Source organism: Mus musculus, chromosome 8 (genome assembly GCF_000001635.26).
Source record: "Mus musculus strain C57BL/6J chromosome 8, GRCm38.p6 C57BL/6J".
NCBI lineage: Eukaryota > Metazoa > Chordata > Mammalia > Rodentia > Muridae > Mus > Mus musculus.
In genome coordinates, this window is record NC_000074.6 from 121,417,977 (window position 1) to 121,435,955 (window position 17,979).

Consider the following 17,979-nt stretch of genomic DNA (forward strand, 5'->3'; position numbering starts at 1 on the left):
AGAAAACAGTCCTGATCCAGGACAGAACCAAGGTCATTTCAAGAGTAGGGGAGCTTTGGGTAGCTCATCAATAGTCAATCTCACAGGCCCACCATGGCTATATCAAACCAGCAAGTGGCAGCCAGGCCCTGGCTCTGAAGTCAGAGTACATGTGTAACAACCACTTCCCCTCGGGCATCTGACCCTGGGCGTGACCTCGCTCTGACCTTATCAGTTGGCAGAGCTCGGCTCTAGTGAAGTCAACAGAGGCCAGACATAAGATCCCCTGTCCAGCACTGAATCCACACACTCCCCTGGCCCACAGCCTCTTTCCTGGGGTTGGGAAGGAAAAGAGTGGGGGAGCTGGCCAGTCTCTCCACCCATCATCACCCCAGGCATTGTTGGAAACAGAAGCCAGCCAAGGCATCATCTCAAAATTCCCATCTCCACACATTTGTGAACAGATCGGTTCCCAGAACTACGGCCCTGCTGGGGTGCTAAAGCAAGCACAGCCCCCCTAAGTAAAACTACAGGGGGAGTCAGTTACGGAGTGTCACAACCTTAGACCCTTGGGTAAACCTGTTCTTAATCAAGCATTTGCCATGCTCTACACGGACCGTGGCACACTGACGACCTTTGAGCTCTGGTGAGGACAGGTAATTTGGAGTAGAGAGAGCCATCACAGGGTTGTTTGCAGGAAGAATCCAAGAGCCTGTCAGCCAGTGGCCAGAAGGAGATGAGAGGTAGGCTAAGGAAAGACCCCAGAGAGCCCAGAGCAGGGAAAGGTGGGCAGGCTGGGAGCTGGAGAGAGAGAGAGAGAGAGAGAGAGAGAGAGAGAGAGAGAGAGAGAGAGGACACCAGACATTGCTGGAAGAGATCATGGCTTGGGGGTGGGAGTGAGATTCTACAGGGCATCTGGATTTCAGAGGGAGGGAGGCCTGGGTTCTTCCTTCCTTCCTTCCTTCCTTCCTTCCTTCCTTCCTTCCTTCCTTCCTTCCTCCCTTCCTTCCTTTCTCTCTTTCTTTCTTCTATCATTGCTCTCTTCAGAGGCACCAAAAGAAGGCATCAGATCCCATTACAGATGGTTGTGATCCACCATGTGGTTGCTGGGTATTGAACTTGGGACCTCTGGAAGAGCGGTCAGTGCTCTTAACCACTGAGCCATCTCTCTAGCCCCGAGGCCTAGGTTCTAACCCCAGTTCCTACAGTCCACCTCTAATGGCCAGGAGGGAACTGCCCAGAGTGTGCTCTGGGCAGAGGGAACTTGACAGCCGCACAGACGGACTGCGAGTGACCAGGGGAACGACACAGATGCCAGGATGCTGGAATCCAAGGCGGTGTGGCAAGAAAACCAACCCATTCTGCAGTCTTCAGACTACAGGGGTCTGGGGAAGGCCCCTCAACCCGACATAGTATCCCTATTTAAAAATGGAAGAAATCTCAAAGATCCATTCCCCACTTTGTGACCTCTGTACAGAGTCTGGGGAGAACCATGATGCTGGCGGGGGACTCAGACCCAAATATACCCAAAGAAGGTAGCCTGGCAGCTCACAAGCACCCCAGTGCAAAGCCATGTGTGATTCCCTTCCTCACCCCATGCTGCAGGGTTACCCTACAACCTGCAAAAGGCCTCACCCCTACCAGTGAGAACCTTGATAGAGGCTCCAGACATCTCCTTCCTCCTGCTGCAGAGCCTGCCAGGCCCTTGGATGCAGCCTAAAGTCCCTGCCCCTTCACAGAGTTGCTTGCAGCCTCTGCTGGCCTGGCTCACATCCACCTGGGTGTGACACAGGTCTGGGTGACACAAAACCAGTGTCACCACCCATATAGGCTTTGCAGATGGCCTTCAAGCCACACAGACTTGAGCCAAGTTACCAGCTGTGTGACCTTGACAAGTTCGCCTGTCCTCTCTGAGCCTCTGAAGGCTACGAAGGTGCTACAGAAGTTTCTGGAGGCTTAGGGAGATGGCTCAGTTGATAAGTGTGTACTGCATACTCGTGAGGACCTGTGTTGGATCCCCAGAGACCATGCCGGGGGGGGGGGGGGGTTGGGAAAAGGCAAGAGCAGAAAATACAGCATAATGGTAGCGTGTTTACCAAGCATGCATGCGGCTTCGGGTTCCATCCCCAGCACATGCATCACCATCACCATCACCACCACCACCACCATCATCACCATCACTACCACCATCACCATCACTACCACCATCACCACCACCACCACCACCACCATCACTACCACCACCACCATCACCACCACCACCACCATCACCATCACTACCACCACCACCATCACCACCACCACCACCATTACCATCATCACCACCACCACCACCACCACCACCATCACCACCACCATTACCATCACCATCACCACCACCACCACCACCATCACCATTACCATCACCACATCTTATTTTTTTAACAAGAGAAAAGCCAAGCCCATCTGTACACCTGTAACCACAGGGTTGGGGAGGCAGAAGCAGGAGGATGCCTGAGGCTCACTGACCAGTCTATCTAGCAGACTCAATGAGCTCCAGGTTCAGATTCAGGGACCCTGTCTCAAAAATAAGGTGGACTGTATTGGAGGAAGAAGCGTAACACACAGGTGTACAGCCGAACCCGTGGGAACACACACATTCATACACTCACACATACACACACTTACACACTCACACACTCACACATTCACATACTCACATTCTCATACACACACACACACTCACACATACACATTCACATACTCACATTCTCATACATACATACTTACGCACTCGTACACATTCACATACTCACATACACATTCACACACACTCACATATACACACTCACACACATTATACACACTCACACTTATACACTCATAGACACATTCACACACACACACTCACAAATTCACATGCACTCACATAAACACACACATTATACACACTCACACACTCACACTTATACACTCATAGACATATTAACACACACTCACACATTCACATATACACACTCACATACACAGTCACACACACATTCGCACACACTCACATATATACACTTACACACATTCACACATACATATACACACTCTCACACACTCACACACACACTGTTGGGAAGACAAAAAAGGATAACCACAAAAAAAGGAGCTTTCAAGAATAACTAACAGGCAGTAAGTCCTCAGAGAGTGACAACCAAGGTAAACACTGTCATAACTGGGGGCGGGGCCTGTGCTGAACAAGAATCGCTCTGCGCTGTACAAACACAGTACATACAATTGCACAATTATGTCCGAAGCCTTACAGTGTTTGCTGTGTTCAGATGAGCATTGGGTTACCGCAGCTGTGGCTGCCTCCAGACTCTCCCCTCAGCCAAGAACTGCATCTCACCCCCATTTTGTGGCTGAGGAAGTGGAGTGTCCCTGGCTGCCTTGCTGAGGCTGGTCTATGTGCCCCTGGGGCCCTTTAGGCCGGGACGTTTTGACTCCATTCCTCCTAAAAAGAACCAGCCCAAACCTCCCGGATTGAAGTCTCCAATGATTCATTCAACAAACTGTGACAGAAACAATTTGCTTCAGAGAAACCTTGCTCCCTGGAGAATCTGTCGCTCTGTGTCATCCTCAGGGACAAGAAAATTCAAGAACAAACCAGCATGAATGTGGGCAAAGAGGTGACATGGGTAAGTGTGGGGACTCTAGTCATGCCAAGTCCTCCAGCTGGGGTAAGGACTAATTTGAAAAGGAATTACAATTTAGGTAACGTTATGGGAAAATCTTAAAAAGCAAAACCTTTGCTGACAGAGTAGAGTATGGCCGGCCAACTTGTGACTCTTGCAATTGATGGGGGGAAAGGAGAGGGGATGGCCCAGCAGTGCCAACCTCCAGGAACCAACTCAGAATGAATAAAAAAAGTATTTCAAGTAAAGCAAGCATATTGAATAATTGTGCTTTTAACTTCTGCTCCGCTCTTAGTTTTGAACAAAACATAAATGGACAAATGGGAGAGTAGGGATGCCATCCTGAATCCTGGAGGGGGCCTTTGGTGGTGGGGCTAGGAGCTACCAGCACTTTGACATGCTAGAAGAAAGCTCTCTGATGCCTTTCAGAAAGGTTTATTTTTCAAAACACATACTTTGCACCTCCCAAAAGAGGGTCATACTCTGTAACCCAGGCTGGCACAGAACTCACCATAAAGTTCAAACTGGCCTCAAATTCACCCTAACCCTTCCGCCTCAGCCTCCAGGGTACTGAGGTCTTGGGGGCAGGGGAGGGCACACTGGCCCCTGGATCTGTTTAGTTAACTGTTCTTCTAAGGGATTTACACTTTAGGGTATTCCAGAACTTTCTTCTTAGTTTTACTTTACAGGCCATTGCATGTTAAACTGCAATTGATTTGTTTTTTGGTTTGGTTTTTGTTTTGTTTTGTTTTTTTGGTTTGGTTTGGTTTGGTTTGGTTTGGTTTGGTTTGGTTTTTTTCATGACAGGGTTTCTCTGTGTAGCTCTGGCTATCCTGGAACTCTGTAGACCAGGCTGGCCTCAAACTCAGAAATCTGCCTGCCTCTGCCTCCCAAGTGCTGGGATTAAAGGCATGCACCACCACTGCCCGGCTAGATTTGTTTTTTTAATGTATGTACCTTGTGGTTAGTGTAGTCAATTGAACAGAAGCTAGAATCACAAGAAGGCTGGAGACATGGCTTGGTGTTTAAGAATACCAGCTGTTCTTCCAGAGGACCAGGGTTCAGTTCTCAGCACCCACTTGTGGCTCACTACCATCTGTAACTCCAGTTCCAGGGGATCCAATGTCTTCTTCTGACTTTCTTGGGGACTGCATCATGCGGTACACAGATATGCAGACATAACACCCATACACATTAAATAAATAAATAGCAATAAAATCACCTGGAAGGCCTGCCTCCAGGCACACCTGTGAGGCGGTATCCTGATTATTTTAATTGATGTAGGAAGATCCATTTAATTGCAGCTAGGACCATTCTCTGAGCAGGGCACCCTGGGCTGTATAGATTGGAGGAAGGACAACTGGACACTATTTGCTTTCTTTGCTCTCTGCTTCCTGATTGGGGACGCCATGTGACCAGCTGCCTCAAGCTCCTGCTGCCTTGGCCTCCCCTCGTGACAAATTGTACCCTTGAACTATAAGCCAAACAAACTCTTTCTCCCTTAGGTTGTTGGTGGTTGTTGTTATTGTTGTTATTTTGTTTTGTTTTCAGCAAATTTTATTAAAGCAATGGCGGAGGGGGGGGAGGCGGGACTAAGACAAACCTTATAACATTATATCTGAGCTCAGGTGGAGGAGGGGGGCCACGTTCCCGGGTCGCCTGGGAAAATACCTGCCAATCATCCACTTTCTCACACCCGTGTGTGAGCAGGAAGTCAACTCGGAGCACACCTGGCCCCACATGTGCCTTACCTGTGGGGCAGCTTATGGTACAGTCTCCACCGTTCCTCCATCAAAAGCCATCCTCGGTCCTCCTGGTGGCTTTCTTCTCAGCCCGTGACACATCGCACCTTGAGCTCCCATCTCTCTGCATTTCCATGATCGCTAGGGCTTGCCTGACTTTCTCACTATCGCTGTTCTAGCAGAATTACGTACATCCTTTGAGTCACTCATGGGACCTTCGTCAGCCAATGGCCTGTTATGAAATGAGGCAGGTCGTCAGTACATGTTGAAGGCATGTATGGGTTCCATGGTCTGGAATTCTCCATTTAGGTTATGCTGCCTGACCAGTCCCCTGTATCCGTGTCTGCCCCCCCACCCCCCGTTCTTCTACCATCCCCCTTCTACCCCACTACACCCACACCCCATCTCTGGCTCTTACACTTGTAAGCATAGCACTTTACCCACTGAGCCATCTTGTCTCCCAACCTATATAAAGTAGAGGAACAGACCCTCATACTCAGAGGGTGCCCCCCCCTTACTGGCTGCCAGTCAAGAATATGTCACCTACAAATGTATCTTCAAGGCTGTGCACAAGAACATAAAAAGAGAAGCCCCCTCCTTGAGTCTCTCCCCTCTCCTCTACTCCTGTCTCCTGTGCCGTGTTTTCCAGGTTTATGAAAGTATTTCGTTGCAACAAGATATGCCTGCAAGTTTGGGTCTGGATCAAGGGAAATCGGGGCATGCTAATTTCAAGGCAAATTAATTAAAATGCAACCCCCCCCCTGGAAATCACAGAGCAACAGCGTTCAATGCTTGGTAGCCAGCCAGCAGGAACTGTCCCCGCCCTGCCCAGCCTCCGTTGCCCTGTTTTCCTCTCCAACTTGTGATTTTTGTCCCTCAAGAAGCCCAGCTCTGGGTGCTACCAGTACTTCAGCCCCAGCCGTCAGTGCAGAAGCAGCTGAATCAGAGGGTGTTGCCGTCGGGGGTTCAGCGAGGAGCAGGTGACGCACCTTCTGAAAGGCAGCAAAGGCTGTGCGCAGCACTGGGCTGTGGTCCCAGCGCTCAGCCAGCTGAGGTGGGAGGACCAAGAGTTTGAGGCTAGCCTGAGTTACAGAGTACTGAGCCAGCCAGGGCAACAGAGCAACACCCTCTTTCAGGAAGAAAGAAAGCAGGAAACCATGCGGGAGAAAGAAATGGGCATGACGGGCTAGGAAACATCCGGTTCTGCTTTTCACTACCATGCCTGTTCTTCAGACCAGGCTATTTGCTAAAATGGCGAGTGTCCTAGTTTTTATCTCTGTTTCGATAAAATACCCTGGGGGGGGGGGAAGCCCACTACTTAGGGGAGGAGCGTTTGTTTTAATTCACACTCAACATGTGGTTCGCAACAGTCATGCCATCCGGATTCGAAAAGTCCTCACGGGCTCACGTGTAAGAAATGCTTCGTCACCAGCAGGGGGCGCTGTCTTGGAGGTTGTGGAAACTTTTTAGGAGGCAGAGCATCGCTGTAGCTAGAGGAACTAGGTTGCTGGGGGCAGGCCTTGAGGGTCACAGCCACGCCCACTTCCTGTCCTATTCTCGCTGGGGGGGGGGGGGTCGTCTTTGAATATGGGAGGGGTCTCAGCCACCCCAGAACCAACTGGCCCTCTAAAACTAGTGGCTAAAGTGGGCACTTCCTCTACAAGGGTTTGAGTCAGAGAAGAAAACAGATGCACACGTTTTCAAGAAGAGGAAACTGAGACACAGCGTCCCAAGAAGGTACCCGAAAACGGAATAGATGGGCCAACAACAAAAAGACAGAGAGAGATGAGGAGAGATGGAGGAGGAGAAAGTGGAGCCTCCCTCTAGGGTTTGACCCGGGTGTGCCTCTTACCCCCCCCCCCCACTTCCTATCACCACCTTCTTCTCTTTAAAGATGAGGACACGGTCACTGAAGAGCAAGTCTGTAGTCCAAAGAGAACCGCATTGCACAGTGAGCTGCCTGACCTCGGGATCCCAGAAATCAGATCCTCGTGCTACAACCTAAAAAAGCAGTTGCCACGGATCTGGGCACCGGCCACCATCCCAGCACTCAGGAGGCCGAGGCAAGAGGATCATCAGTTTGAGGCCAGCTTGGGCTACAGACCAGACCCTGTCTCCAAACGAAAAAAAAAAAAAGAATGTTTTTCAAAGCTGCTGCGGGATCATCTTGGGAGGGCGGCCACCTAGGAACCGCCCCTGTTTTCCCAAGATAGCGGCTTTAAGTTTCCTCTTTCTACATAGTAATGAGACCCAAAGGGCGCTGCTTGCCCGTCCAGCCAGCGATCTATTAAAATTCATTCTCCCCTTCATCTTTGTACTGTTTATTTTATAAACAGAGACACTGTGTCTGAGAGTCCAGTACTCAAAGCTACGCTTCTCTGATGAAATCTAACCACTTTCCACTTCTATATCTGAAAACGAAGCAAAGCTTTCAAAAGGTATTTCCACCCAAAATGCGTCCATTTTCCAGGGGGGAGGTGGAAACCTCACCCAGCCATCGGAGGCCCATAAACCCAGGCCTCTCTGCAAGCCCCCACAATGCAGATTATCCTCTACGGAAGTCACATTACTGAGGACCCGTGGCATATTCCAGCTACCTCACTCGTCCTATGTGCCGTGGAGCACCCCTCCATAAAACATGGACGAAATATTCACAGTCAGTACCACAAAGTTCATGCATGCATGAGAGCCTAGCCTCAGGCCCCACGGAGACACGGTGACGCACGGTCTGGTCCTTGCGCTGGGAAGTAAAGATAAGAGGCTATCTGGGGCTCGCTGCTCTGACTTGGGAGACTGATGAATGATGGGGTCGAACCCAGGGAGCTCACCACAGATGCGTTCCAAGTGAAGACAAAAGAAACATCTCGGCTGGCCCAAGAGGAAGGCTCTGACAGTGACCCGCAGTCCACTGGGATAAATAGCCTTCCCACTTCGGGGACACTGAAGAACATAGGGTCACAGACAGGGAGGAGACAGCATAGGGAGGCTTGAGCTAGGGCTATACGCCCTGCAGTCACCAGCACACCCTGTACCTCCTTGAATAGAAGTCAAGCATGAAGAAGGAGCGTGGGTTCTGAGCTGTACCATCCTGCTGGCTTGTCATCTATAACACGTTCCCTTTATCTTATTTTATTTTATTTTATTTTATTTTATTTGGTTTGGTTTGGTTTTTCGAGACAGTGTTATCCTGGAACTCACTCTGTAGACCAGGCTGGTCTCGAACTCAGAAATCCACCTGCCTCTACACCCATGGCTGCCCAATCTTAATGTGTTTTTTGGGGGGGAGGGGTTGTTTGTTTGTTTGTTTGTTGCATCCAAAACAAGTTAACTTCTAATGTTCAGTGTCCATTTCCAGGTGCCTCCCACAGATCCTACCTCAAACCCTGACAACATCCTCTGCTGAAGATCCCACCCTCAGCTCTCAGTCCACCATGACACTCTCCTACCTTGAATGTAAACAACACCACGTCATAGACTGGGGTTCAGAGCTAATAAAGAGCCCTGGCTCGCACCTCTCTCTCTCTTTCCTGCGCGGCCAGCTGCCTCAAGCTCCTGCCACCATGGTGGCCTTCATCCTCCAACTGTGAGCCAAAGAGGTGAGAGAAGCGACTATACAACCAGTCTCCTGTGAAGAGCTGGGTGGGGCAGAGGACCACAGGAGCTTCCAAAGCCCTGGGCAGAACACAACTGTGCTACACAGTGGCCCGATGCTCACCGATGACCTGCTCACTGGCACACGGTGTGTTCCTGGTCCCCTCTTAGATCTCCTTTCCTGCTCTACTTTCTCTCACGGCCCCAAAGATGACATCCTGTGTCCCTGCCCCGATAGGACCCATGGGAATCCACTGTGCACAGGATGGGCTTCTCAGCGGGAATGCACAGGTGGAAATGTTGCAGTGTGAGCCCCACCAAAGTCCTTGGACTCTGTATGTTCATCTGTAATGTCGGAGAAGTGTTGGGACCAACTCGCAACACTACAAAGGACTGAATGAGCTGATGCCCACGGGGCACCATCTAGGGCGTTCTGGGCTCAGGAAGCACCTATTCTCCTGTGGAGTTCTGTCCTCTAGGTCTGTTGTGGCCATCGACACCATGAAACCAAAGTAGTTGTGAATACCCACAGGAGATGCCCCCAAAAGGCTGGGCCTGATAACTCCCTCCTAGAAGAGTGCTGGGGATGGTCCTCAGACCCTCAACCTGAGACTCCGGCCACCCCCGCCAGCCGTCCTCCGCAGCAGTGTGTGAGCTCTGGAGGTGCTCACGTGGGCAGGAGCTGGAAGGTTGGCTGCAGGTACCCCATCTTTGTGGCTTTGGGGCATTTTCAACCACACTGCTGGCAGTGACCCCACTAGATCACCAAGCCGTGCTCGGAAGGCATCTTCTCTTTAGTCCTTACTGCCCTTGCTGTCTGAGGTGCATGTACTCAAACACCGCGGGAGAAATCTCCCTGACACATGCCATCCCTCCCAACACTGGGGTCACATTCACTATCAAGCAGAAGAGTCTGATCTGACTGTCTACAGGGTCTGGTAGGTTTGTCTCTTCTTTGGTCCTTAAATTTTATTTTTCTAATTTGTCAAGATTTCTACTTGAAAGTGAGGATTTCAGGTCATCACCTGTGAGCCGATCCTGCTGAAACCAGTTCTGAGGCAGAGAGAGGCCTTTGATATAGTTATGTTTCCAAACTTCTTTAGAAGCAGGTGAAATGTTCGTGTATAATTAGCATTGAATGTTCTATATAAAAATGAACACATGGGGCTGGAAAGATGACTAAGAGTGTTTGCTACACAAGCAGGAGGACCTGAGTTCAAATTCTGGCACCCACATATTAGGGGGGAGGTGGAAGGATACCTGGGGTCTGCTGACAGCCACCCTAACTCCAGGCTCAATAAGAGAGCCTATCTCAAGGGAATAAGGTAAAGAGTGACAGAGTGGGACACTAGTGTCTTCCTCTCCAGCCTGTGCACAGGCACAGGTGTACACACACACACATATGCACACACATACACACAAATGCACAGGCATGCTCACAGACATGCACACACATACACATGAATACACACACATGCATGTACGAGCACACACACACATACATTTCCATATACAGCACACAATTAAAATATTAACTAAAAAGACATTGTAAATGATTTATTTTATTTATATTTATGCTACTATGTGTATTGTATGCCTCTCTGTGTGTGTGTGTGTGTATGTGTGTGTAATCACATATGTATGTAGGAATTCAGAGAGGCCCAAAGAAGATGCTAGATCCTCTGAAGCTAGAGTTACAGGTGGTTGTGAGCCACCTAGCATAGGGGCTGAGAACTGAACCTGGGTCCTCTGCAAAAGCAATACACGCTCTTATCCCCAGAGCCATCTTACCAATCTCTCCCTCCCCATTTCTTTTAAATATAAATTAGTTTTTGAGACAGAATCTTACTGTCTCCAAGGCCTAAACTGGCCTTGAACTTGCAGTGATCCCCCTGCCTCAGCTTCCTGGGTGCTGAGATTACAGGTGTCAGACACTGTGACCAGCAACACATCATTCTATGATGAATATAATAATTACAACAAACAAATTGTCACATAGAACATGTCAGTGTCTACTGGCAACAAAATGCTAGTTTTGTACAAATATGAAGAACGGGTTAAGGTGTTATTGATAAGGAAACTTTATTATAAATAGAGAGTAACATTGTCATTACATATGTGTTGCACATCCTCTGTAGAGTGTCTGGCAGAAGTGGCTCATTCGTACCCTGGCACAGCCCCAGGGTGCTCTTAATAGTATACAGCATAAGCATTGATTTACTGTTCTCAGATCTGACAGATTCCAAATTGTGAAACAGATCCGGCCCCAGGGCCTCGGCCTCGGCCTCAGATAAGGGGCCTCAGTTTTGAACAGGAGAAAACGCCAAGGTGAGCTAATACCCCTGAGACTCAGCTAGGGCTCTGAAAAGTCATCTGAGTCCTCACAGGAACTTGGGGGCCCTGGGACCTCTGGGGGGGTGGAGATGCTGTCTTGCCCTGGCCTGTGGTCAGCTGGCTCAGCAGGCTGGCTGCCCCACAGCCCCACACACCTCCTGGCTTGACATAGTGGGACTCCTGATGTCAGCACAGCTCCCCATTCCCTGCAGCAGTGAGCACCATGTTGCACACTCAGAGCTCTTTGTCATAGGCTTACAGAGGATTTTTTGACAATCCCCAGAGATACCCCAAGAATCCATGGGACACTGGCAAAGCTGTCAGAGCTCCCAGTGGCCACGAGGGCACAGCGGGAGCGGGAGACAGAGCAGGTGGCAAGTGTGGAAACCCTTTGCAAACAAGATGGACATTCTCTGCCAAGAAGAAGAAGAAGAGAGACCCTTTTGCAGACATACCTCCCATGCCTTACTCCCCAGGGACTTATACATCTGCAGCTCCTGCCAGGGTGGGCCACTTTGGTGTTAGGCACTTCAGGCCTGAGCCAGTAGCTCTGGTTTGAGCCCCAACCTGACTTCTTTTTTTTCTTTTTTGTTTTTGTTTGTTTGTTTGTTTTTGTTTTTGTTTTTGTTTTTGTTTTTTTGTTTTTTTGTTTTTTGTTTTTTGTTTTTTGTTTTTGTTTTTGTTTGAGACAGGGTTTCTCTGTGTAGCCCTGGCTGTCCTGGAACTCACTAGGTAGACCAGGTTGACCTCAAACTCAGAAATCTGCCTGCCTCTGCCTCCCGAGTGCTGGGATTAAAGGCGTGGGCCACCACTGCCCGGCGCTCTCTCTCTCTCTCTCTCTCTCTCTCTCTCTCTCTCTCTCTCTCGGGTGGCGTGGATTTCTGAGTTCGAGGCCAGCCTGGTCTACAAAGTGAGTTCTGGGACAGCCAGGGAACCCTGTCTCGAAAAACAAACAAACAAATAAATAAGATGACGTTTCTTAACACGAGTTTCTGGGCTTCTAATTCCTCATCGATGAAGAGGCCAGCTATTACATTCTGTTGACTCCTCCACAACTTAGGGACCGTCGCTGAAGAGGCCGCAGAAAGAATGTAAGAGCCATAGGAAGGGTCGTGAATGCTGTCTTCCTGATGTGATGTGGCCTTGACCCTCAAGCTCTCAGTGGCTGGGCTTACCTGGCCGTAAGACTGGACTTGTCAATCATGGACGAAGGAAGAACTTGTGAGGCCCCACCCCTCTCTGAGAATCTCTAGGCAGTTATTGGCTGCTGAAGGAGGGGGCGTGACCACTGGTAAGTTTCTTTTGCTCAAGTGAGTAAGCTCCACCCATTCATACCACCTCCCCACCCCAGATTAAATACTAAGGCCATGAGAGAGAGAAAAGACATGAAAGTGGGGGAGACCCTTGCAAGAGGAGGGGATAAGCAGATCATGGGGTGACGTAATCAAAGTACCCCTCATAGACAGGGAGTTCTGAAAGGCTAAATAATTTTGTGCTTTAAAATTAAATGAGAAAAGATGACTCAAGGAGACAGACAACAGGGATGCTGGCTAGTTCTGTCAACTCGACACAAGCTAGAGTCATCAGAGAAGAGGGAGCCTCAATTGGGCAAATGCCCCCCATAAGATATGGCTGTGGGGAATTTTCGTAATTAGTGATGGATGGGGGAGGGTCCTGCCCAATGTGGGTGGTGCCATTTCTGGGCAGATGGCCCTGGATTCTATAAGAAAGCAGGCTGAGCAAGCTATGGTGAGAAAGCCAGTAAGCAGTATCCCTCCATGGCCTCTGCATCAGCTCCTGCCTCCAGGTTCCAGGCCTGCTTAAGTTCCAACCCTGGCTTCCTTTGGTGATAAACAGCAGTATGGAAGTGTAAGCTGAATAAACCCTTTCCTCCCCAACTTGTTTTTTGGTCATGGTGCTTTGTCGCAGCAATAGTCACCCTAACAAGGACAAAAGGAGAGGACCGTACAGTGACCCGAGTCACAGCCACCCACTGTAGGAAAGGTCACTGATCAAGAGAGGTGACTGGAGATCCCCAGGAGGCAAGAGAGAGATCTCCACCCTGACCTGGGTCACCACACAAGGATCCATATGTAAAATAAGGGTCAGCTTCACCTCACATCAACCTACCAGGGAAAAGGAAGAAGACGCTGGTACCAGCTGTGCGTAAGAGAGACAGGAGGCAGGGACCCCAGGCTCAGAGCCTGTTAGAACCAGCAAACAGAGCCACTTCTTCAGTCTCACTCAGCCATGACTTCAGGCCTCTCTCTGATTAGGACATTTTTTTTCTTCCGAAAGAAAGAGGAAAGTTGGGGGTAGAGGGCAAAGCAGAGCGGAGAGCCAGAACTGGGCGTGGGCCAAAGTAACCAGCTGCCTTCCAAGACCAGGCTGACAGGAGTGCGCACTGGAATTCTCTCTGCGTGCCCAGGGCCTCAGCTTCTCTACCAAGCCCCACATTCCTGCAGGGGACCAGGCCGCCTCCACTAGAGTGCAGCTCATGGTCAAGGTTAGGCCCTGGTGAGAGGCAGGGATGAGGCTCCAATCCATCGTGACTCTGGCCAAGAGCTGTAGAGCACCCCACCCTCTCAGCCAGAACACCTCCCCGCCATACTCCAAACACTTTTGTGTTTGTCCAGAGCACACGGGCTGTGGTTGTGCTGGGGCCATGGTTCAGTGAATTCACGTCTCCCTCAACTCTGAAGGAGAGGCAGGAGCCCAGCACTCTTCCATCAGGAGCTGGGGAAAGACTCTCTCTGCTCATTAGGTCCCACTTCTGTGTCCTGTGTGTGGCTTTTTCTAGACCGTGCAAGGCCCTTCCTTTCAAGGGTTTGGGAATTCATGGATTCCCCATTGTAAGTGGCTTCTGACTGCCCCAGCATCTTTAGATTTGAAAGGGGTTCTGCGTGCTGTTTTGCGCACGCATACTCTGAGGTGTGTGTGCGCACAGAGCGTGCACAGGATTTACTGAAGGAAAACATCTATCCAGAAAAGTGCAGGGTTCCTGGCTTGTCACAGCCTGAACCCAGCCAGGAAGCCAGTGTTGGGTGTGGGTGGAAGGAACGAGATCCTGGTAGCTGCCTTCAGTGCCAGTGCCAGATTCCAAGTCAAAGATGGTGACTTAGTTTCTGTTATTGTGATAAAATACTCTGACCAAAGCGATTTAAAGAGGGCTTTCCTCTTCTTCTTCTTCTTCTTCCTCTTCTTCTTCTTCTTCTTCTTCTTCTTCTTCTTCTTCTTCTTCTTCTTCTTCTTCTTCTTCTTCTTCTTTCTCCTTCTTCTTCTTCTTCTTCTTCTTCTTCTTCTTCTTCTTCTTCTTCCTCTCCCTCCTCCTCTTCTTCTTCCTCCTCCTCCTCCTCTTCCTCCTCCTCCTCCTCTCCCTTCTTCTTCTTCTTATTCGTCAGTCCTTTATGGTGAGTAGTCAGGGTGGCAGGAGCTTGAGCTCAGTTAGTTGGGGTCATCAGAGTCCCTGATCCCCACAACCCTTGCCCTGGCTCTGGCCCTCCTCACAACTTGCCCCACCTGCTGGCCTAAGGTGGCAGGTTGTGAGGATCTGGGCACCAGGGACTCCACTCTGCACACAGAGCTTGCAATTTAGGAACAGAGAGCCCAGTTCACAGATGAAGAAACGAAGGCCAGTAAGAGCTAGTAAGACGTGGCAAGGTACAGACTCTGTAGGAGGCCGTGCTCACTGGAACCACGCAAAGCTTCAAGCAAAGGAAACTGGACGGCCATCCAGGCAGCACGAGTGCGTAAAGCAGGAAGAGCGCACGTCTGCTGACTCTGGGAGGAAGACCCCGCACCTCACCTCCAACTCGCTCTGAGACTGAGCTCTAATCATCCCAGTGCCAGCGGTCTGACCCTTCCTTCCCTCTCAGGGTGTGGCTTCTTCCCTCCTTCCCTTGCTCGGGTCACACCTGATGTTGGCCTCCCTAGCACAGGGCGCTGAGACCAACAGATGTCACAGTCGCAGTCTCTAGGTGGGAGCCTGACACAGCCCTTGCCTCTTCCTCTTCACTGGCCTCACTGGGGTCTGACGACTGGAGACCCCAACCCTGCCTCGGTGGGTAGCCGCTTCTAGAAAGGGGCTGTCATACTGGTGAGCTCCGAGACCCACCTTGTGAGTCTAGCCTAACTAAGTCACCTTATCCTTAAGCCTCTCCCCTCTGTCCATACAGCTGGGGCCACCAGGTGCCTTCTGCGACACCCCTGGAGAAAGACTGGCTAGTGTACGGTACAGGCCAGAGAGGGCCCACCCTGGATATTCTGTCCCATTCAGCAATCTGTTTCTAATTCCCCGACCCAGAGAGCGACTAACCCACCTCCCCGGCCGCCCGCAGGCTCTGCATGCCTCGAAGATTACACGCTGAGCTGAGCGCTGAGCGAGCTCTGTCCACCCAGCAGAGAGTAAGGACAACGAGTTCTATTGTTCCCGCCGCCTTCCCAACACCCGGCTGGCAAGAGAATGTCTCAGAGAGATGGATGGAAGGAAAACACTCCCAGCAAGATCTCCCGTGGACCTGCCCGCCACACCCTCCCTTCAGGCTCCATGTGCCTGTGGCCAGCAGCTCTTCTCTTACAAAACAAAATGTCCTTCACCCTTCTGGGTCTCTCTACCCAAGAAAATCAGCCTCAAAAGTGGGGTGAGCCCCACAGCTCACCCCAGAACACCCCACTTATCATTAATAAAGTAAATACTACCAGGGCATGTGGTGATACGCACTGCATTGCCCTAAATATTCATATGACTACTTCAACGATGGAAATCACAATGTAAGAGGCACCCACCACATGCCTTCTTCCTGCCACAAACCCTAGCCACAGGAGTTCTGGTCCCATTTTACAGAAAGGAAGCCTGAGACTGCGCACCCAGAGCACAGAGTTTGAACCCAGGTCTGTCTAGCCCGAGCTCCCGAGCATTCTGCTACACTCAGAGCCTCTGAGAAAACGAAAGTCAGCCCATTCTCCAGCCCAGAAGCCCGTGCAGTCCCACAGCCTCTGCCCACTCTTCAGAAGGAGGCTAACAGGAAATGAAGCCACCGAAGGGAGGCGAAGCAAACTCACTCAGTCAGGGAGGAGAGGAATTTGGTCCCAGCCAAGGGGAAGTGATATCACTTAGTGATGTTGGCACCAAGATCTTCCATCTTGGAGCAGTGACTGCTGGGACTGCCTTAAGCTGGGGGGTCAGGGTGCCAAAAGTTATTCTCCTGAAGCCAGGGCTAAAGGCCCAAAAGTCAGGAGCCCAGGAATCCAGAGTCTCGCTCCTGTTTCTCCCAGCTCCACGGCAATCGGGCCCTAGGCTGAAGCTTCTCGCCCTCCTCATCTCTGCAGAGGCCCTGTGTGGCCTGCATGGAATTGCAGTCCCAAGAGGAACAGACCTGTGAGTTAGACCTGCCACGGCCAGCATGAGTTCACCTCAAAAGTGTCCCCCGAGTGCAGACAGCCAGAGATAGCTAGCTGCTTGTGACAGTGACCCCCAAACAGCCTTGGGAAGGAATGTGTTTGTCAGATGGTAATGAGAAAGGCAGGGTTGGTGCCTCACGGTTGGGACAACCTGAGGGTCTGCCAGCTTTAGTCAGAGCCTCGACTGATGGTTTTAAAAGATCTGCTTCTAAACTGGGAGTGGTAGGCCATGCCTTTGATCCCAGTACTCAAGAGGCTGAGGCAGGAGGATTGCCGTGAGTTTGAGGCCAACCTGGATTGCAAGATCGTTCTTGGCATCAGTTGCAGTTGATTATCCTTGTAACGGGCCAACCTGGGTGGTGGTAAGACCCTGTCTGGAGTCCTCAGCCAGCAGGGTGACCTTGGCTGAAGGTAACTGCGGCCCCTCCTCAATGACTGAGCACATTGCACTTGTCGTGGGCCGTGAGGAATCACTCCATCCAGGCCTAGAGTGAAGGAGCCTTGACTGGGCTGTGTGCACCCCAAGTCACTCACCGGCTTTAAGCTACCAGCCCCAGTTCATACTGGTTCCATCCACACACAGACAAGGGTGTCCTGACCCCTGACACACAGTCCTAACCTTTGATGTCCGTTGGCCACCTGGTTCCCCATGATGAGAAAAAAAAAAAAACAAACAAACAAAATAAACAAAATAACAACAAAAAACCCTTGGCACCTCAGTTCTGCCAGCCTGATGTCCTCAGAGCCACCAAGTGTGAAGTCTCCTGCCACTGAAGGGACCCAGAACACTCAGGAAGGTGAAGGAGGTTAAAGACCCTGGCAAACACGGCCTCTACGCGAACAATTTCCTTGTTTTTTTTTCTAGAATTGAAGAGGGACTTGGTTTTGACGGATGGAGGCTGGAGAAAGAAACCTCCATGAACCGTATGGAGAGCAGTTTGAGGCCACAGGGAAGAGGACACCCCCCAGAAGTGAAAATGGCCAGTTCTCACTGGCCCCGGTGTCCTCAAAGTGGGGTACTTGGTACTTGGTGCCTTTTTGAAGCAGTTACTGAGCAACTACTTTGTCCATCTTTTTTTTTTTTTTTTTTTTTTTTTTTTGGTTTTTTTGAGACAGGGTTTCTCTGTGTAGCCCTGGCTGTCCTAGAACTCACTCTGTAGACCAGGCTGGCCTTGAACTCAGAAATCCGCCTGCCTCTGCCTCCCAAGTGCTGGGATTAAAGGCATGCACCTTCACACTCGGCTTACTTTGTCATCTTTGCATGAGCACCT

General features: G+C 50.5%; 1 long non-coding RNA gene across 3 annotated transcripts; it reads left to right on the forward strand.

Moving 5' to 3' along the window:
- Window positions 1-650: 650 nt before the first annotated feature.
- Gm26747 lies at window positions 651-11,936 on the forward strand. Of its 3 annotated transcripts, none has more exons than XR_879271.1 (4): window positions 651-722; window positions 3,435-3,644; window positions 8,739-9,912; window positions 11,205-11,936. It is a non-coding gene; the product is annotated as a predicted gene, 26747 (long non-coding RNA). The 3 variants fall into 3 exon arrangements; XR_388125.1 differs by lacking the exon at window positions 651-722 and having other exon boundaries at window positions 3,009-3,644; window positions 11,205-11,302; window positions 11,592-11,936; XR_388124.1 differs by lacking the exon at window positions 651-722 and having other exon boundaries at window positions 3,009-3,644.
- The last annotated feature ends 6,043 nt before the right edge of the window (window positions 11,937-17,979 follow it).